The following is a 17,160-nucleotide window of genomic DNA, read 5'->3' as shown; positions in this document are numbered from 1 at the left end:
TTTCAGTGTATATAAAAGTTATGCTTACATTACATCTATTAAGTGTGCAACAGCATTATGACTGAAAAACCAATGTACATAACCTAATTAAAAATTTTTATTGCAAAAGAAAAGGTAAATTGTTTCAAATAAATTGATTTTACCCATTGAATACAATAAAATGGAAGTTTTTTTCCTTGGTGGCTCAGAGGTTAAAGCGTCTGCCTGCAATGCTGGAGACGTGGGTTCGATCCCTGAGTCGGGAAGATCTCCTGGAGAAGGAAATGGCAACCCACTCCAGTATTCTTGCCTGGAGAATCCCATGGACATAGGAGCCTGGTGGGCTACAGTCCATGGGGTTGCAAAGAGTCGGACACGACTGAGCGACCTCACTTCACTTCACTTCACTTCAGTACAAAGTTAATAACATAATTCTCACCTAACAGCCACCCTTTTCTCCCAATTAAATTAAAGCTGACTTTAATTTTTTACAAACTGAAATACTCCCTAACCATATCTAACATTCAAAGAAATTCTCAGCTACTTCTTTAACTCAATAGATGTATTTTTTAATATCTATATATTTATGTATTTATTTGGCTCCACAAGGTCCTAACTCTGGCATGTTCCAGGATTGTCAATCTTTATTGCGGGATGCAAAATCTTTTTTAGCTGTGGCATGCAGGATCTTGGGAGAAAATTTAGTTGCAGCGTAGGACCTTGAAAGAAAAGCTATGACCAACCTAGACAGCATATTAAAAAGCACAGACATTACTTTGCTGACAAACGTCCATCTAATCAAAGCTATGGTTTTGCCAGTAGTCATGTATGGATGTGAGAGCTGGACTATAAAGAGCTGAGCGCCAAAGAACTGATGCTTTTGAACTGTGGTGTTGGAGAAGACTCTTGAGAGCCCCTTGGACTGCAAGGAGATTAACCAGTCAATCCTGAAGGAAATCAGAATGTTCATTGGAAGGACTGATGCTAAAGATGAAACTCCAATACTTTAGCCACCTGATGCAAAGAACTGACTCCTTAGAAAAGACCCTGAAGCTGGCAAAGATTGAAGGCAGGAGGAGAAGGGGATGACAGAGGATGAGACGGTTGGATGGCATCACCAACTCAATGGACATGAGTTTGAGCAAGCTCCGGGAGTTGGTGATGGACAAGGAAGCCTGGCGTGCTACAGTCCATGGGGTCACAAAGAGTCAGACACGACTGGGCAACTGAACTGAACTTAACTGAATGTAGTATCTTAAGTTGAAGCAAGCAAACTCTTAGTTGTGGCTTACTGGGATCTAGTTCTCAGACCAAGGACTGAACTCTGTCCCCTGCATTGGCAGCATGGAGTCTTAGCCACTGGACCACCAAGGAAGTTCCTCAATAGATGTATTCTCTTTTTTTTGAAGATTTATATCCCATATCTACATGGATGGCTTTTAAGCAGGTATTTAGGCCAGTAGACTCCAGTTTCATTTATCGTAAGATTGGTTGTTTATATACTCCATTTCGCATTCCAAATATCTTCCCATTTTATAGGATGATAAAGTGTTACTATGTTTTGGCTATAATAAAAATGAAAAACATTCAGAACAACAAGGCTTGCCAATTTATATATCTAATGCTTATCAGTATAATCTAAACTTGCTCTATATTAGAACTATTTAGTACAAAACACAGCCCAACCCGTATTCTACCATGTAGCACCTTGTGATGTTTCACTGTATGTGTCACCTTCACTGTGCATGGGGTGCCCAGAGATTTGGTCAAACATTATTCTGGGTGTTTCTATGAGGATGCTTTTGAATGAGATTAACATGTAAATCAGTAGACTGAGTAAAGCAGATTGCCCTCCTTAATATGGGTAGGCATCATCCAATCAGTTGAAGGCCTGAATAAAACAAAAGGGTTGGCCTTCGCCCAGGTAAGACAGAATTTCTCCTGCTTGCCTGCCTTCAAACAGGAACATCAGTTTTTTTCTGCTTTTGACTGAAGCAGAAACACTGACTCTTCCTGGGTCAAGCCTACTGATCTTCACACTGGAACTACACCAGCAGCTCTCCTGAGTCCTCAGCTTGTCAATTCACCTTACATATTTTGGGACTTAGCCTCCTTGATCATGTGAGCCAATTCCTTATATTTATATTTACTATGCATATATGTGGGCTTTCCTGGTGGCTCAGCAGTAAAAAATCCACCTGCAGTGCAGGAGATGCAGGTTTGATCCCTGGGTGGGGAATATTCCCTGGAGAAGGAAATGGCAACCCACTCCAGTATTCTTGCCTGGAGAATCCCATGCACAGAGGAGGGTCCATGGGGTCACAAGAGTTAGACATGATTTTGCAACTAAACCACCGTGTCTGTATGTGTGTGTGTGTGTGTGTGTGTGTCTGTGTATCATGCTACTGATTTTGTTACTATGGAGAACCCTGACTAATACAGAATTCAAATGATCTCCTATTGACTCTTGCTAAAGCATCTCTCCTAAACAGCTATACATTCTCCAAACCTTTCCCTTTCTTCCCCATCTCAAAAGGTATTGGGATTATCATCCCCTTTCCCCATGTCCCCCAATCCCCACCGCACAACCTACTGGAAATATTCCTACCCCATCTCTAATTATGTAGTTAGAATATAAACTGGCATCTTCTTGAAAATCCTTTCTATCCTCTAGGACACTGTTGCTTGGCCAATGGGAAAGGAGGGACATCTGATTCAAGCTGAGACAATAAAAAGCTACACATACAAATGAGATTTTTTTTTCAATTTAGAAACTGAAAGAGAGTTGACTAAAGTCCCTTTTTACCATCAGCCATGCACAGTAATCAGGCCTAAGAGAACAAAGTAAACACACAGAAGCAAAAGCTAGAGCTGAAAAAAGGGCCCTGCTGATAATACCCAACTCCCTTGTCCCATTCATTCCTTAAGTTTAGCCTCACCTTGCCTCTCAATCTCAGTCACATTAGTAAATAAAGTCTCTTTTTGGCCTAAACTGATCTGAATTAGGTTTCAGTTGGTTGGAGCCAGGAAAGTGAAAAGAAAGTGAAGTCACTCAGTCATGTCCGACTCTTTGCAACCCCATGGACTATATAGCCTACCAGATTTCTCTGTCCAAAATCTATGTCCTGGGGTTTTCCAGGCAAGAATACCAGAATGGTTTGCCACTTCCTTCTCCAGGGGATCTTCCAGACCCAGGGATCAAACCTGGGTCACCTGCATTGCAGGGAGACACTTTACCCTCTGAGCCACCCCTATTGTGTGCAAATCATTATGGAAATTTACATAATTGAACAAGTTAACTTCAAGTGGTTTCTATAATCACTGGATAAATTGATAAACTTTCATAAATTGATATTATTCAAAATATTACATGTGTTCAATATTTGCCCTAAAAACATCACTAACACTGAGGCTACTTAAAATGCAAAGGTTACCCAGGAATACTCTCTCTTTGCTCATGTTTATAAGGGACTTTTTAAATTAGAAAGCACAATTAAAAACCATAATGAGCTCCATGTTATCTGGAGCTTTTAATGTTATAGCATTAAAAATGTTATATTAAAAAATATAATACAGTAATACAAAATTCTATAAAGTGTTGTGATCAGTGAAACTTTCAGGAAAACCATAATACTTATAAAATGGGGTCATCAATAAATATCATTTTGGTATTTATAACTTATAAAACAAAGTTTTAAGTTTAGTATTTTCTTAAACTCATTTGGAGGAAGGCTGAAATTTATTATTTTGTTACAAATCACGGAATCCTTATTATAGAGGGCACATTTATTATGAACCATTAATACACAAGTCATATGGAAATAAACTAGTCCCCAAATTTTTATTCAATAAAATCAATGTTATCCTATTACATAGGAAAAATGATGGCTTTCATAACTAAAATTCAGAGATAAACACATAATCTTTGATACTCAGTCTTTATTCACTAATTTCTAAAGTTGCTAATAATGGTTTTAATAGCTGGTTTATCTAATCTCATTGTATGTATTTTCCTGAATGATGTGTTAAGCAGCACAACTGTGAATAAAGACAGCATGAGAAAGAAGGAAACACACATAATGCACTTTAAAAACAAACTTGATAAGAACTTAGTCATGAGGGGTTTTAAATCCCATCAGGATTATAGTTCCAGGTAACTTTTCTTTTTCACTCATTCGAATTTCACCAATTAGGAAAGGGAATTGGATACACTGAGGTAAGAGAGGAAAAGGAAGCATGGAAAGAGTTAATACTTTTAATGAGGTAATTAAGACAACTAGATGTTAAGAAGTAAATAAGTTAGTAAAAGCTTTAACAAAATATAAGGCTCCAGAGTCATGTGTATCACTTAGAAAAGTTAGGTTTTTTGGTGTTTTAACTTTTTCAAAATGCAGAAAATATTATTAGCTTCACTTGCCCAATAGCATCATAAGAACTAATAACAAAGTTCAGTTCAGTTCAAAGAACTACATTTTCACAAATTCTTATATAAACTGAAAACCCTTGATCCTAATGCAGTGTTCCCAATTCCATACCCCATAAGACCTCACAGAATAACCACTCTGTCAAGAAAGTAGCAAAAGAATTACCAGAGAAGGTAGAAAGGGTGTATCCGCTAATAATAATATCCTATTCAGAAATACTTACCCATGTGATTCCTCTAATCAAATAAATATAACTTTTTTTTTTTTTGGCTGTGCTGGGTCTTATATGCAGAATGTGAGATCTAGTTCCCTAACCAGCTATGGAACCCGGGCCCTCTGCATTCAGAGCATGGAGTCTTAGCCACAGGACCACCAAGGAAGTCAGTCCCCAATAAACATGTTTTAAAGTTACAAGTCTCTGGTATTTTGGCACCCTAACAGTGAAATGTTAAGAAAGGTTCTGAGTCCATTTTAAGGAAAACATTTTAATCAAACAGTCTGTCAAAATGAAATCTGAGTTAATATAAATAACATCAATGAAAGGTTTGATGGGAAAGATTAGAATCAGGAGGTCTTAAATACTAAGGTATCTCAGAAGATTAATATAACAAAGAAAAAGACATGGATTCTTCATACATCTCACAATGAAGAAGAGAGGATAAACTGAGAGGATAAATATTATGCTAGTTTTGTATAGATAGGAAGGAAGTCATATATACAAATATACTTGTCTATGTGAGAAATAGATTTAAGGGACTAGATCTGATAGGAGTGCTTGATGAACTATGGACAGAGGTTCGTGACATTGCACAGAAGACAGGGATCAAGACCATCCCCAAGAAAAAGAAATTAAAGAAAAGCAAAATGGCTGTCTGGGGAGGCCTTACAAATAGCTGTGAAAAGAAGAGAAGCAAAAAGCAAAGGATAAAAGGAAAGATATAAGCATCTGAATGCAGAGTTCCAAAGAATAGCAAGGAGAGATTAAAAAAAAAGTCTTCCTCAGTGATCAGTGCAAAGAAATAGAGGAAAACAATAGAATGGGGAAGACTAGAGATCTCTTCAAGAAAATTAGAGATATCAAGGGAACATTTCATGCAAAGATGGGCTCAATAAAGAACAGAAATGGTATGGACCTAACAGAAGCAGAAGATATTAAGAAGAGGTGGCAAGAATACACAGAAGAACTGTACAAATAAGATTTTCATGACCCAGATAATCATGATGGTGTGACCACTCACCTATAGCCAGACATCCTGGAATGTGAAGTCAAGTGGGCCTTAGGAAACATCACTATGAACAAAGCTAGCAGAGGTGATGGAATTCCAGTTGAGGTATTTCAAATCCTAAAAGATGATGCTGCACTCAATATGCCAGCCAATCTGGAAAACTCAGCAGTGGCCACAGGACTGAAAAAGGTCAGTTTTCACTCTAATCCCAAAGAAAGGCAATGCCAAAGAATGCTCAAACTGCTACACAATTGCACTCATCTCACACGCTAGTAAAGTAATGCTCATAATTTTCTAAGACAGGCTTCAGCAATACGTGAACCATGAACTTCCAGATGTTCAAGCTGGATTTAGTAAAGGCAGAGGAACGAGAAATCAAACTGCCAATATCCACTGGATCATCAAAAAAGCAAAAAAGTTCCAGAAAAACATACATTTCTGCTTTATTGACTATGCCAAAGCCTTTGACTCTATAGGTCACAACAAACTGTGGAAAATTCTTAAAGAAATGGGAATACTAGACCACCTGACCTGCCTCTTGAGAAATCTGTATGCAGGTCAGGAAGCAACAGTTAGAACTGGAAACGGAACAACAGATTGTCTCCAAATAGGAAAAGGAGTACGTCAAGGCTGTATACTGTCACCCTGCTTATTTAACTTATATGCAGAGTACATCATGAGAAACGCTGGCCTGAATGAAGCACAAGCTGGAATCAAGATTGCCGGGAGAAATATCAATAACCTCAGATATGCAGATGACACCACCCTTAAGGCAGAAAGTGAAGAAGAACTAAAGAGCCTCTTGATGAAAGTGAAAGAGGAGAGTGAAAAAGTTGGCTTAAAGCTCAACATTCAGAAAACGAAGATCATGGCATCTGGTCCCATCAATTCATGGCAAATAGATGGGGAAACAGTGGCTGACTTTATTTTTGGGGGCTCAAAATCACTGCAGATGGTTGACTGCAGCCATGAAATTAAAAGATGCTTACTCCTTGGAAGGAAAACTATGACCAACCTAGACAGCATATTAAAAAGCAGAGACATTACTTTGTCAACAAAGGTCCATCTAGCCAAGGCTATGGTTTTTCCAGTAGTCATGTATGGATGTAAGAGTTGGACTATAAAGAAACCTGAGCACAGAAGAATTGATGCTTTTGAACTGTGGTGTTGGAGAAGACTCTTGAGAGTCCCTTGGACTACAAGGAGATCCAACCAGTCCATCCTAAAGGAGATCAGTCCTGGGTGTTCATTGGAACAAGTGATGTTGAAGCTGAAACTCCAATACTTTGGTCACCTGATGCAAAGAGCTCACTCATTTGAAAAGACCCTAATGTTGGAAAAGACTGAAGATGGGAGGAGAAGGGAACAACAGAAGATGAGATGGTTGGATGGCATCACTGACTCAATGGACATGAGTTTGGGTAAACTCTGGAAGTTGGTGATGGACAGGGAGGCCTGGTGTGCTGCGGTCCATGGGGTCGCAAAGAGTCGAACACAACTGAGAGACTGAACTGAACTGAACTGATGTATAGAAACTCTACAGAAAGATACATCAAAAACTGAAAAGAAAGGTTACCTCTGAACCAAAGGACTAGGGGACTAGTGAACTGGACTAAAAACACTTTTCATCATACATTCTTTCAAAAGAATATTTTGAAATATTCTTTTCAAATATTTGGAATATTTGAAAATATGTATTTCCTATTCAAATCAAAAAACAAATTTAAAACAAAAAGCATAAACCATGAATACAAATAATTCTTATACAATTAAAATATGTAAGTGACATGACAAAGATACAAAGAACACTACAGATTCAGGGGACAAAGAGATGGCTTTCATCTACACAGATAGAAAAACTGTAAACAAGGCGATGGCACATGAGATGGGCCATAAATGAAGGCTAGAACAGTTTTATAACAGAAATCATTCCAAGGAAGAGAATACCTGAGTATAGAAACAAAGCTGGAAAGAGATGGAGCATGTTTAGAAAAGTGTTAACATAGATATGTACCCTATATATAAGGTGCCATACTCTTTTCTATGACTAAATAAAAATTACTCCATGGTTAGCAGCTTAAATCAACACAGATCTATCATCTCACAGTTCCTGTGGTAAGGAGTCTGGGTTAGCCGGGTCCTCTGGTCAGGATCTCACTAGGCTGAAATCAGTGTCTATCAGGGCTATGGTTTCATCTAGAGTGTGGGATCCTCCTCCAAGATCACTGGTTGTTTCAGAACTCAGTTCCTTGCCATTGTTAAGACTGACCTCCATTCTCTTGCTGGTTGTCAGCCAGAAGCCACACTCAGCCCCTTGATGTCACCCCCAATTCCTCACCACATGGTCCCCTCAGTAGGCCCTCTAATGCTACCAAGTATTGAATTTCTTGAACTGCAGGAAAAATCCTTTTAAAAGCTCACCTTATTGGATCAGGCCAGGTTTTTTATTAAAGTGGACTGAGTTGTAACCTAATCACAGGTGTGATGACTCAACATATTCACAAGTTCTGCCCAAATTCAAATGAAAAGGATTATAGAGGAGCCACTAAAGAGGACCATACCAAACAAGCACACCAGAGAATAAGAATCTTGGAGGTCATCTTAGACTCTGCCTAGCACAGATGGTAACAAAAGATAAAAATAAAATCTCTTCAGAACTATACCAAAATTCATCTAAATAGTTTTCCCTCCTAACATATATGCATAATTACGGCTGCATCTGAGGACCTCACCACATTTGGTAACTGTGTCTTCTTTGGTTATTCATGGTACCGTTTACTATGTGGTTGTATTTAACAAGTGGGAATATTTGCCTCTCTTTCACATTCAACATGAACCATCCCTCCCTCTGATTATCATATATTGTACTCCTGCCTAGTTTCTCTGTTACTATTAGATTCATATTGACTTACTAAGGTCTTCCCTCATTCCACAAAGACCCAAAATCTTTGTTGCATATTTCCCCCTCATCGTTGGACTTTATTTTTCTGACCTTGTGTGTTAGTTCATGCTATAAAACTGTTTGTTGGCATTCTATAGTTATCTAGCTTCCACCTTATCTATTCAAGGAAAAAGAACTGCAAATGACACGGCTTTGCAAAATGTCTGCCTAGGGCCATATGGATATTAAGTATACACATAATTAATATTTCTACAATGCTGAATATGATTCTTTAGAAGCACAAGTCTCAGAGTTAGAAATGCTTTTCCTTTGATCTGGCAGCTCATAATTTTTCTCACAGACAAAAATAAAAAGCACTTGCTAGTTTTGCCTGCTGATCTGGAAAGAAAACATTATGTTGACAGACAAAGAAACAAAACACTATGAAAAGAAGGAACACCTTATATAGCTGTTAGTCTCTCATAACAATGTGGCATAAGATTCAAGATCTTTTTCAGACAACTATTACCATTGCTATATTGAGTTAACAAGGTAATCTGTATTCAGCTTTAAATACAGCACTAGTATAGCTGTTTTCTGAGAAGGAGGGATTTATTTAAAATTACTGTTTAATGGAAGAGATGACAAAATAGACTTTGCTAGAAATAATTAAAATTTTAACAGTCTCAGTTCATAAACAATGGCTTTCAACTTTCAAAGAGTCAGACTGTCAAGCCAAGTACAAGGGAATCCACTTTCTTTGATAGCAGCTTTATAGGATAATAATTAATTAAGCCTACAAGTACCAACCAAGTCCCGACTAAATATAAAACACTATCTAGTAGGTAGGTGATGGGGAAGACCAAAAGATTCAGAATGAATCAACCATGAATCCTGCCTTCAGGTTATTTATAATAGGTCAAAAGAAAATCCTGAGGGCAAGATAATCCAGTTTTCTTTTCCCTTTTATAGCAGACACTCCATGATCCCTAACTCTTAGTAATCCTGCCCTTGAGTATGAGCAGGGACTTGTATCTAATTCAAACAATTTGGGAAAGGTGATAGGAGGTAAGTGATTACCTGTATGTGATTATGATTTGTAAGACTGTGGCACTCTTTTTTTTTTAACATTTTTTTAAATTGAAGTATGACTAATATACAAAGTTGTATTAAATCCATGTGTATGGCAAAGTGATTCAGCTTTATATATACATTGTTTTTCAAAGTCTTTTCCATTATAGGTCATTACAAGACATTGGATATAGTTCCCTACGCTATATAGTAGGTCCTTGTTGTTTACCTACATATGGTGGTGGTGGCTTAGTGGTGGTTTAGTCACTAAGTCATATCCGACTCTTGCACCCTCTTGGACTGTACCTGCCAAGCTTCTCTGTCCATGGGATTCTCCAGGCAAGAATACTGGAGTTGGTTGCCACCTCCTTCTCCAGGGGATCTTCCCGACCCAGGGATCAAACTCGCATCTCCTGCACAGCAGGCAGATTCTTTACCACTAAGCCACCAGGGAAGTTTACGGTAATATTATTACCGAGCAACAGACAACCATATATATCTTCCTTCTTACATGAGTTGAGTTGTCCACATATCATAAGAGGTAAATGCAAGCATTCTAAACATCAGATCACCACTGGCAATATGAAACCCCTAGCTTATACACCAGAATCAGTCACACACTTATACTCTTTGTAAGATTCAAACTCCAATTTGTTGCCAATATTGCCAAAACGGCCAGTAACTTGATTCAACAGATCAAAAACCAAAGATCAGCTGCATATTCTTACTATGTACATTCTCAGAGAGCAAGCAGTTTCCATTTCCTGACTAAATTATCAGAACAAGCCACCAGGCTTATTAAGTACTAAGTATGAGGTATAACTGACAAAATTATAATATTTAAAGTATACAGCATGATGATTTGACACACATAAATACTGTAAAATGATTCTCACCATCAAGTTTAATTAACACATCTGTCACCTCATATATATATATATATATATATATATATATATATATATATATATATATATATATATATACATACACACACACACCCTTTTTTTAATAATCTTCTTTTAAATGACAATTAGCCCCTGATTTGGGCTTCCCTGGTAGCTCAAACGGTAAAGAATCTGCCTGCAATGTGGGAGACCTGGGTTCGATTCCTGGGTTGGGAAGATCCCCTGGAGAAGGGCATGGCAACCCACTCCAGTATTCTTGCCTGGAGAATCCCCATGGACAGAGGAGCCTGGTGAACTACAGTCCATAGGGTTGTAAAGAGTCAGACATGACTGAATGACTAAGCACACACAGCCCCTGTTTGAGGACATCTATTCATCATAAACAAATTAGAGTAAGCCTACATACCATCTGAAGGTTCTTACCATCATTCTCTCAGAAATTCCATCATCACAGGTTCATTGTAGCACAAATATTTTCACAAGAAATTGAAAGGATATATTAGCACAATTTTTTTTCAGGAGCATAAATGTAACTTAAAAAAAAGCAATTAAAAAGATTTATTTTTTATTATTCAACAGTGAGAAAGATACAAAGTACTCGCCTGTCACTGTATTTATTTAATGCTCACTTTTTAAAGAGTAAATTCATTTAGTTACTTGTAAAACACAAAATGTGGGACAAAATATATGCCTAGAGTAATGTAGTTTTCTCCTTTGTAAAAGAAGATACACTATGTTATTTTATTTAATTTTTCTGTGTACAGGAAAAGTGAATCAATAACCTATTTCCAAATGGGCAACTAATTAAATTAACTCTTATTGCATATTAAGAGAGTTGTTTTAATTTCCTCTAATTACACACAATAAAAAAGGCTTTTTGTAAATCATTAACAGTTGAAAAGTACTTTCATTGACAATTTAGGTAGATAAAATATTCACGGCTGTGTGAGAAAATCATTCCTGTAATATTAGTAAATGCATAATCACATTTCCAAAACTAAGGAAATAAAAGCAAAATCACTGGAAAGAATATATACTTACTCTAAATAAATCCTGAGAACATGCCCAAGGATAAGTGTACAAAGCATAACCATAACTCGATTATGTGCCAACAGTGCCTGGAGGTATCTCTCTCTGGATGCCGTTTCTGAACATCTGGGTCAGTCCTATGGCTGAAACAACAATGTCCTAAATAGGGCGTGAGAATAAATGAAATGCACAATAATGTAAAACAAAAAATCTCCTGGATACAAAGGGGCACTAAATGCAATAATGTTTAAAATCAGCATAAGCTAAGCTAAGCTAAGTCGCTTCAGTCGTGTCCGACTCTGTGCGACCCCATAGACGGAAACCCACCAGGCTCCCCCGTCCCTGGGATTCTCCGGGCAAGAGTACTGGAGTGGGTTGCCATTTCCTTCTCCAATGCATGAAAGTGAAAAGTGAAAGGGAAGTCGCTCAGTCGTGTCCGACTCTTAGCAACCCCATGGACTACAGCCTACCAGGCTCCTCCATCCATGGGATTTTCCAGACAAGAGTACTGGAGTGGAGTGCCATTGCCTACAGAAGCCCAAAACAAAACAAAAATATTATAAGGCTTTTGGGAAAAAAAGAAAAAAAAAAAAAAAAAAGAAGGGTAAATTGAGAATAACCTACAGATCTCTGACAACAGTGAGAGGCTTTATTTTCTCAGGCTCAAAAATCACTGCAGATGGTAACTGTAGCCATGAAATTAAAAGACACTTGCTCCTTGGAAGAAAAGCTATGACAAACCTAGACAAAATATTAAAAAGCAGACACATTACTTTACCAACGAAGGTCCATATAGTCAAAGCTATGGTTTTTCCAGTAGTCATGTGTGGATGTGAGAGCTGAACCGTAACAGAGGGCTGAACGCTGAAGAATTGATACTTTTGAAATGTGGTGTTGGAGAAGAACTCTTGAGAGTCCCTTGGGCTGCAAGGAGATCAAACCAGTCAATCCTAAAGGAAATCAATTCTGAATATTCATTGGAAGGACTGATGATGAAGCTGAAGCTCCAATACTTCAGCTACCTGATGTGGAGAGGGGACTCATTAGAAAAGACCTTGATGCTGGGAAAGACTGAAGGCAGAAGAAGGGAACAACAGAGGACGAGATGGTTGGATGGCATAACTGACTCAACGGACATGAGTTTGAGCAAGTTCCAGAAGATGGTGAAGGACAAGAAAGCTTGGTGTGCTGCAGTCCATGGGGTCACAAAGACCTGGACACAACTGAATGACTGAACAACAACAGATCTCTATTCTTGCCTCAGTTAGGGACAAGAGTCACATACTGGTCTCTCACCTGCTACTTCTAGTTATGAATAGTATCTGATGAACCAAATTCATGAGCATCTAGCCCACAGTACAAAACAGAGTAGCTTTGTCCTAAAATGGTTATTCTATTCCTATTTGCTAGAATTCATTCAAGAGGCCTCTGGATCACTGCTTTTTTCAGACCTGTAATATGCACCAATAATTGACTTAGTCATTGATCTCTCCTACTAAGACATACAATAATATGACTGGCCAGTCTGCCCTAACCCTACACCCTGACCTGCACTAAGCATCTCACATATGCAACAGAATGTCTTAAATAGGTCCTGTATTACACAAAACTTTACAAACTTTTCTATAAGAGGTTTACAAACTTTTCCTATAAGATGCCAGATAGTAAATATTTTAGGTTTTGCACGCCATACAGTCTCTGCAAAAGCTATCCAACTTGATGGCGTAAAAGCAGCAATAGAAAATATGTAAATGAATGGGTATGGCTATGTTCCACTAAAATGTTATTTACAAAAAGCAAACTACAGGCTTGGACCACAACCCATAGTTTGCCAACCCCTGATATGAAAACTCAAAGAACCCACACCTCAAATCTTTCTCAGTCTAATAAGAAGCTAAAAAGTATGCCTTTGGTAGAGAAGAGAAGAAAGACTAATATTTTTTATTCTGTCTTTAAAATACCAAAAGCATATCTAGCTCAGACCAAAGGACTTGTGACACGCTCTGAATGAATAAACTACGACTTTATGGTAGATGACAGATGATGAAGAGTGAAGATGGTCAATAATTTGAACCAATAACAAATGGTTACTGAAAATCATTAGAATCATAGAAATTCTAACCTAAAAATGTTACATTTTTTTCCTGTCAATATTTAACAACACATACCCTCCCCTCTCCTACTTTTTCACTCCTTCCATTGATTACCTTCTGTGATGACAGATAAAACAAGCAGCTGATAGGAATAATAGCTTCCAACTAATCTCCCTGCTTCCAGGAATGAAGTATCTAAAACACAATTCTGTTCTCTTATGATAAATTGCCAGCTTAGTGATGGTTAAGTCTACAGACTCTTGGATCAAAGAGAACTGAGTATAAGTCTAGGCCATCATTTACTAGCTGTGTGACCATGGCAAGTTATATAACCTCTCCAAGGTTTCCCTTCTTTATCTACAGAATGGTTATAAAGTAGCAAAAAATTCATAAAGTCATGGTAAGGAGTATATAAGGTAATTCATATAAAGTGTTCATCAAAATACCTGATACATTAAAACCATTCAACAAATGTATATAATATGATTATGGTAACTGGAGGGTTTAAAACAGTCTGCAAATCCTTTGACACTCTTCCCATTGAGATGTAGGATCTATGTGTCCTTCCTTTGAATGAGTCAGCCTTGCTAAGTTGCTTGTAACAATGAGAATGCAACAGAGCTGACAGTGTGATTTCTGAGGCTAGGTCAGAAAAGGCCATACAGCTTTATCTGGTTCTCTTGAAACACTCACTTTAAAGCCACATAAGAAATCCAAGTACCTTGACATTGCCATATTAGAGAGACCCATATAAGCACTCCAATCAACAGATCAGCCTTACACCCACCTGACAATACCTGCTACCAGCATGTGAGTAAGCCATTTTGGTCAACCTTCATGACAGAAACAGGGGAGGAGTAGAATGGAAGGATGTTGGGGAGGCTTTCTACCATGTCTATTATATTATTTCATTTCCTCTGGAAGATTAGTAGACTTAACAAAGGTCCATGATTGGCACTTCATAAATATTTATTTAAAGAATATTTTATGCATCTTTGTCTCTTTACTAGCTCCTTTTCCTCCTTCTCTCTGGCTCTTTCCTGTCAAAAAAAAAAAATGTTGCTACTAATTTTTGTTCACTTAATTCTTTCCACCCCACTACAAAATGTAAGTCATGTAGTCTTTCTTACCCTAAAAAAAATCATTCTCTGTTTCTATACTCCTCAACTTACTGGCGCATTATTTTTTTTTTCTTCACTGTCAGACTTCAAGAAAGTAGTATGCTCTACCTATCTTCACTGCTTCTTCACTCACTGATACTTCAGCTCCTTGTAAACTGAATTTTCTCTTATCACTCAGCCATTCTCTCAAATGTCCCAGGTATATTTCTTTTGTTCCCAAATTTAGTGCCCTTCTTCCTCAGTCCTATTTTCCCACGATTTCTTTGCTTCATCTAGTGCTGCTGAAGGTTCATGCCTTTGGAAACACTTCTCTTTGTCTTGATGATACTTCTGCTTCTCTGATTGCTTTGTTCTTCTTTTTTGTTTTTTTTGTTTGTTTTTTGTTTTACTGAACTCTCCTTTACCTTCCCTGATCTCTTCAAATGCAGACAGTCTCCAAGGTTCTACCTATACCATACTTCCTTATCTTTTCTAGCTCTCAACCTCACCTGTCATAATATGCTAGATGTTTCCCAAATCACAAGTCCTTACCTCTGTTCTGTTTTCCAGTCATTAATTTGTAACTGCTAGCTGAATATTTTCACCTGTATGTTCTCTCAAAGCCAATATATCAAAAACTGTCCATATTATTTAAATGCTTTCTTCTCTGTAATCCCTCTCTTTTTCAGTTTAACTTGATTGAGGCTTTTGATAGCTAGGTCGAAGATCTATCATGGTAAATGTCATATTGCACTTGAAAATATGAGGGTATTTCAAATATCTTTTGATATTGATTTCTAACATAATTCCACAGTGATAAGAGAACAGACTCTGTAGGATTTCAATAACTTTAGACCATGAGATGCTTGCACCTTCTTTTATGCTTTTGGATATGTTACAGTGTCTCCTAGTTTACAGTCCATGGACACTTGAATAGAATTTGTATCCTGTTGTGTGAAAACTGTATAAATCTTAATGATATTGAATTGGTTCACAGTGCTTTTCAGGTCTACTATATCCTGAAAGTGAGTGAAAATGAAAGCCACTCAGTCATGTCCAACTCTTTGCGACCCCATGGACTTAGTCCATGGAATTCTCCAGGCCAGAATACTGGAGTGGGTAGACTTTCCCTTCTCCAGGGGATCTTTACTTCTCTGTACATTCATTCTATTAATTTTTGAGAGTTTGATATTGAAACTCTAACTAAAAATCTTATTTATCTACTTAAAAATTGTAACATATAGTAGAACTATATGTAACCTTACTGTGTATTTTCCAAGTTTCCTTTAAATGTGTTACCATACTTTTATAATTAAAAAAAAATTTTTTTAAGCTGTCCATATACTCTTCCCTGCCCACCTTCTGGTCTGTGCTAAACTCTGAATGATGTTACCATTCTCTTAGTCATATAGATTCAAAGCTTATGAGAGTCTTTGACTTCTCCCTTTGTTTACTCACCATAGCTTCAGTTTTCCCTACTGGAACTGCTCAGAGAAACTGTCAGCTCTGTAAAGGACAGGACCATAGTATGCTTATTTTTCCTGTTTCCAGTTCCTAGAATAATATCTGGTAGATACATAGCAGGTGGTGTTGATCTAATGGATGACTGATTTTCTTATTGATTTGATCTGTGTAATACCCCTGTGATTGGTATTATTTTTTTAACTTTAATTATCGCTGTTTTTATTCTAGTTCAGGTCTCTGTCATCTTTGATTTGGTCTCCTGTAATGATCTCTTAATTACTTTGTCTCCTTTTTTGCAATTTACTGTATATATTATTTTATATATACTTTCTAAACTACAGACCTAGTTATATCATCACACTCCTTAAAAACTTTAGTGACTCATTTCCAAACCTAATAAAAGTTGCCCATTTTGATTTTCAAGTTCTTCCATGATTTAACCTTAAATAATCTTTCAACCTTTATGTTCTTTTCTTCTTTATTTTTTAAGTAAATAAAAAAGTCAGAATCATATAGTATTACAAAAGAGAAAGGAAGAGACAGAGAAAGAAAGAAAGAGGGAGGGGAGGAGGGGCGAAGGAAGGAAAGAAATCAAGGAAAAAGTATACCATCCTAGCCATAGCAAAAAAGGAGGAGGTTTCTTGGAGACTGAAAGAATGATAAAAAGAGAGGGGGAGGCAAAAGACAGCATTTATGCCAGCTATTTACTTAGACAAACTTAGTACCGTTTTAATTTAGATACAAAGAGACATATTCTCATATTCTGGCTCTTTAAAAAAGTTCTTCCAGATGGTCTCACCTCCCTAGAGTGACAGCACCCAGTGTAGCCTTACACATATTGGGAATTCAATTAAACACTACTGACCATCTGATTGAGAATTCGCAGTCTGGAGTAGCTGACTCAATACAAACATATGGCTTAGTCTCCATCAAAGGAAAAATCAAGTCACTGTATTCACTTCTCCAATGCTGCATCTCCTTTGCA

General features: G+C 37.4%; 1 protein-coding gene across 14 annotated transcripts in view; it reads right to left on the bottom strand.

Annotated features, from left to right (window-relative positions):
- ANKS1B (ankyrin repeat and sterile alpha motif domain containing 1B) overlaps positions 1-17,160 on the bottom strand; it is a 1,175,033-nt gene that overhangs the window by 1,123,018 nt on the left and 34,855 nt on the right. The window lies entirely within an intron of this gene.

This window comes from Bos indicus x Bos taurus, chromosome 5 (genome assembly GCF_003369695.1).
Source record: "Bos indicus x Bos taurus breed Angus x Brahman F1 hybrid chromosome 5, Bos_hybrid_MaternalHap_v2.0, whole genome shotgun sequence".
Lineage (NCBI taxonomy): Eukaryota > Metazoa > Chordata > Mammalia > Artiodactyla > Bovidae > Bos > Bos indicus x Bos taurus.
Note: the sequence above shows the minus strand (reverse complement) of the source record. Positions and strands in the feature narration are given on the sequence as shown.